General features: G+C 43.2%; 1 pseudogene; it reads right to left on the reverse strand.

Moving 5' to 3' along the window:
* Window positions 1–878: 878 nt before the first annotated feature.
* Window positions 879–4,810, reverse strand: LOC125511475 (annotated as a pseudogene).
* Window positions 4,811–5,370: the final 560 nt, after the last annotated feature.

The raw sequence follows: 5,370 nt of genomic DNA on the forward strand, positions 1-5,370 counted from the left end.
CACATCTCCGGTAGGTGAATGTCAAATTCATGTGCCCTGTGATGGCTCTCATGAGTCATGAGAGATAATGACCAAAGAGAAAAAGAAAGAAGCGCTGCGCAGCCATGGACAAACACACAAGGTCGCGTCACCAAAAATAGTACGTAGTACTACCAGTGTGTACAAGTCAGCTCTAATCATCTTGTCAGGGTGGGATGGGAACCATTAATTTCGGTCACACCACGGGTAGGTGAATGATAGCACGACACATGAAAAATGAACCGAGGATATATGAATAGGAGCGCAGCCAGGGACAAGCACTGAAGAGGGTCGCATCAGCTAGCTGCCCCACGATGCAATTCAGTTTCTGTCATCGTCGTCGTCTACAATGACACTAACCTATTATGAGCTTGCTACAAAGATCGTCTCCGGACAACTGAGATATAAAAAAGGGAACGTCTTGCTCAACCAGTCGACTGAATCTCGTTTTGAATCAGTCGATTTGGCCTGGATGAATTTGAAGCGTTGGATAGAAAACGAACGGCTCAGATTGTTTCTTCCTCCTCCCAACAGTTTCTTCTTCCTCCCGCACGCCGCCTCCTGCGGCCGGCGGCGCTCCCCGCAACCGCCCCGCCATCCCACCCCCCACCGCCGGTCTTCCGTCGCCCCGGCCATCCCTCTAGCCCCCCCCCCCCCCCCCCACCGAGCTTTTTCTCCGGCCACCGCCCCCACCCTGAACCCTAAGATAGATAATGGGATGATGGCGGCGAGCCCATTCCTTCTCTCTGGCAAGGCCCTTCCTTCTTCCTTCTCCTTCCATGATTCAAAAATCGACTGACCCGAACTCGAAAAGTCAGCTGACTGAAATCTAGCTAAACTGTACAAAAATGTCCAAAGAATGAGTGAAACAACGTGTCATAGTAGCAAAGTTAAATTTGGAACGGCCTGAGAGTATCACAACGCAGCATCATACTTGTCTTTTGGCTAAGGAACGCAAATGAAAAACAAACTTTAAATCCCATCAGAAATTGGAAGCGTAAATTTGCACATACATACCAGCTTGCTTGCCGCCGAGTCGTAGCCACCATACTAGTCATCAGAAAAACCAAAATTCCAAACCTCTTCATAGCTGACTTTGACTAGAAGATGGCTTGGAAACATGTCGATGGCACTCCTCAAGTCAGAGTCCGCACTTCTCTTGTCGGACTCTGAAGCACGGTGGCAGCAGATTTTTGCAGTCAGCTCTTCAAGTGCTAACAATTGCTCGAGGCCGGCAGGTGCAGCCCCAATCTGCTCCGATCCATGTACATTGAATTTTAGCTTCAGCCTTTGGAGCCTGGGCATTGCTCCGGCCTGGAAGGTCAAGTGCAAAGCACTACTTAATAGAAGCTTAAAACTCTTTAGAGCAGGGAATGCTCCTCTCTCGATGGAAATCACTTTGTTTGTGGTTTTTCCGGTCTCTACATCGAGGTGAGTGAGGGCGGGCAGCTCAGCAAGGATACCAACACCATCAGTTAGCAGCTGACCAACTTTGAATTTTAACTGGCAGAGGTTATGGAGTTCCCCCATCCAGCTAGGGACCCTGGAAAACCAGCACCTCCATTGCATGATAAGTCTCTCAAGGCGGTAATGAGTTGGGGGAGGAAACAATGGCATGAAGCCATCTATGCAGCCGATGAGATCGACAAACAGGTTCTCTAGGTGACATAGGTTTCCCAGAGAAGAGCATAGAGCATCCATGCGTCTCTCCCAGTCATCCTTACGAATGCCGCACGTGAGATATAGAAATTTCAGATTGGTAAGCTCTCCAAGGCCCCTGATATTATCTAGCTTGTACAACGTAAAATCAAATCCAAATAGATGACGCAGGGATTTCATATTGCCAATCCCATCAGGGAGCCTCGTCCAAGCTTTCAGAAACATCAAACGGGGTAGATGAATTATATCTGACGGAACCCTGTCACAACTAAACAGCTCAAGTGTCTCCAAGTGTTGAAGCACTCTAATCTGTGTTGGTAGCTGGTATGAACAACCATCACTAATGCATAAATACCTCAGCTGATAAAGTTTACACAATCCAGTGAGGTCAACTTCAGCATCATCAAGGTCAATATGAACAACTCGGAGGAACTTGAACTCTGACAAAGGAGGTGTAATCTGAGAGCTCCCAAAGAACATAATCGACCGAACCTGCGACATACTATTATTTGTCGATACTATTTCTCGGCCATTACTTGCACCATCCAAGCGGATAGACAGCCGACGGACCTTGCATTGCAGTCTTGTAAAGGCATGTGGGTCATCCACTATAGTGAGAAAATTCTCCTGTGCTGACTTAATCAAGATAAGATTAAGCAACATATCATGAACCTTGCATTTTGTCACCGACCCTCTCTTATCGAATTCTACAGGTTGAATAAGGCTTCTATTCACAAGCTCATTGAAATAATTTCTTGCAACCTTCTCCACATCTTGTCCATTTCTATACTGATGAAACCTTCAGCCATCCACTGGCGTTCCAGATTAGACCTCTCTATTTGGTAGTCCTCCGGATACATACCAAGATACAACAAGCATGTCTTCAGATAAGGAGGAAGATCTTTGTAGCTGAGGTTTAAGATTTGCCTCATCCCGTCAAGCATGTGATTGCTTTCCGAGCCCATAGAATCTTGTACATATTCCCACCTTTCCTTTTGGTTGCAATTTTTATTTGCTAGCATACTAGATATACTAATAACTGCAAGAGGTAAACCACCACATTTTTTGAGAATTTCAACCGAAATATCTCTAAGCTGGGGAGGGCAAGCTTCTTTCGAGCCAAATACCCTACCAAAAAACAGCCTTGTTGAGTCTTCGTTGGTGAGGGGCTTCATTTGTAAAATGCAATCACGGGAGCAACATGTCATAGCCGCATCTTGCTTTCTTGTAGTTACTACTACTCTGCTAGCAAGATCATTTTTACTAAAAACACATTTAATAATATTCCATGCTGATATATCCCATATATCATCAATTATGATCAAATATCTGCCAAACATTCAACATAATGTTAGGTCAAGTAGCAGAAATTTATCAAATAATGTATAAAGGTCGAACTAGAAAAACTCAACTTTGTTCATTCAAATATTAGTTGTGATTGAATAACAAAATAGATCTTTACTTAGATCATGGTTCTTGGTAAAGTAAATTTATGGAAGCATCATAATATCTAGAAGTGAAAACTATTAAACACGTTTTGTTTAAGAAATGTTCTTCACCCATAAGAAATGTAGCAACCAATTAGAAGTATAAAACTAAGTTGATAATCTGGTACAAGTTTATTAAATGCAACTAACTAATGCATTTTAAACAATATTTCTTCTTTGTGTTTCTTACGTCATCTAATGATTTCCTCCCATGTTTTAAATTTTTAGACTAAATTATGCATATACACTATAAATGTATCTTTGAGAAATCCTATTATTGGACACAATAACAAATCTCAATACATGAAGCAAGAACTTGTACCTCTTAGTTTGGAGATGTTCTCTGAGCATTTCGATAAGACGTGACTCGCAAGTGTGAATAGATGTCTCTGTGCCAAGTTTGGATAGTAAAGTGTGGAGAATTTTTTGAATGTTAGGCTTTTGAGACACCGTCACGAGAGCATGAGTGTCAAATTCTCCCTTGACCCTACGGTATACCTGTTGTTTTTCCCAGACCTCCAAATCCCACAATTGATACAGCCTTCAACTTCTTCTCCTCATCCATTAACCAACTGACAAGCTCATTCGCTGGTCCTTCTATACCGACAAGGTCAGCCACTTCTGTGTAGAGTGCAGTGACTCGTGGGTCAATGTCAACATTACTTGATGGGGGTATACGAAGCTCATACCTTCTTTGACGTTCACTTGTCTCTAGCACAAGTTGTTTGACCTCTTCGATTTGTCCAGCAATCCGATGACGATCCCTCAAAGTTTTGAGGCGTCGAACAGTATTGCTAACAAGCCCAGTAGTTCTATCATTTTCACCAATGCTTTGCATGAAGTCATCGATGATGTCCTCGATCTCATAAGACATCTCCCTCACCATGTCTCTCCACCTCTTGGTTTGTGGATCTAGCTCATCTAGATCTGAAAGCCCATCAAGAGCATACTTCATGCTGATAAGCTCATTATTAATGAACCTCACTTCTTTTCGCAGGTTCTTCAGCCTCGTAAACTCCTTTCCCACGAGGGTTGTCAGCTTACCCAACAAATAGTTCATCACACCAGTAGAAGCACTCACCATTATTCCAGCCATCTCTTGATGAACAGCTTATCTTGGCCCCAGGTTAACTATACTCCTGCAGAATGGGAATTGCATGGGTCAGAACTTCAGAATAGTTTTCTTCCTAGATGACCCTCATTGGGACTCCAGAGCATGATAACCAGAGGGAATGACGATACCAACCAATCCAATAGAAAGCAATACAGTTTGATGATTTGAAAGCAATTTCACAGCAAATGAGCTTGAGTTTGGAGAGATTTAGTTACCTGAAATTTGCAGCGTGTGCTTGGACTATTCCATGGCCAAAGCAAGCAGCACCGAATGCCGGCTGGTTCAACAGTCTATCAAGATCTGGTCTGTGAGAAAAATGGAATAGTTCGCACCTACTGGTTATGGAGAAGATGGCATTGAATTGCAGCTGCAAGTGAGGTAGACGAAAGAAAGAAGTGAATAACTTAACAAGATACCGGCCCTCTGCAATAATGGAGTCTAAAAAATTAAGCATGTGCAATACTTAACCCAACACGAGACACGCATTCCAACAGGTCTCTCTCACAGGATGGGCCTGCACTGAACTTACCCTACAGAGTTAGTTCCCAGTTGCTTTCCATTTTATACTTTCTTTTTTCCTTGCGAGCTACTAATAGAGACTGGATCACCTCTACGTTCACGCTAGGGCCAACAATTGGCAGGATATTATTAACTATAGTTGTACTCTAGATTCACCCTGCCTAATGTTAACGAGGCTGCATGAATGCAGTTCATAGTTAATTAACTTAGATTAATCATCTAGATCCACGCCAAACCCACCGCAGAAAATAGCCATGCTCATTTCCATGTGCAAGCCAGTGAAGACTTGACCATGCACATTTCTACAGATCATAGATTAATCAGAGCTTTCGCTCTGCATTGTTTCAATATTTCCGAAAGAGCTTACAAATCTCATCAGAGAGAATGCATATGTAGATTGGCGGCCAGGTTTTCTTTTCACTCATGAAATGACACCCATGCTGCTCCTCACTAGTTTCTACCGAAAAATTCTTGGTTTTGTTAGGATTGGTAGCAACAAACTGATGAGGCTGGGCATGCGCTGCAGCTAGCTCTGAAACTTGGTGGGCTTTCTTCCTTCCATTTGTACATGCA

The sequence above is a fragment of the Triticum urartu genome, chromosome 5, assembly GCF_003073215.2.
Source record: "Triticum urartu cultivar G1812 chromosome 5, Tu2.1, whole genome shotgun sequence".
Lineage (NCBI taxonomy): Eukaryota > Viridiplantae > Streptophyta > Magnoliopsida > Poales > Poaceae > Triticum > Triticum urartu.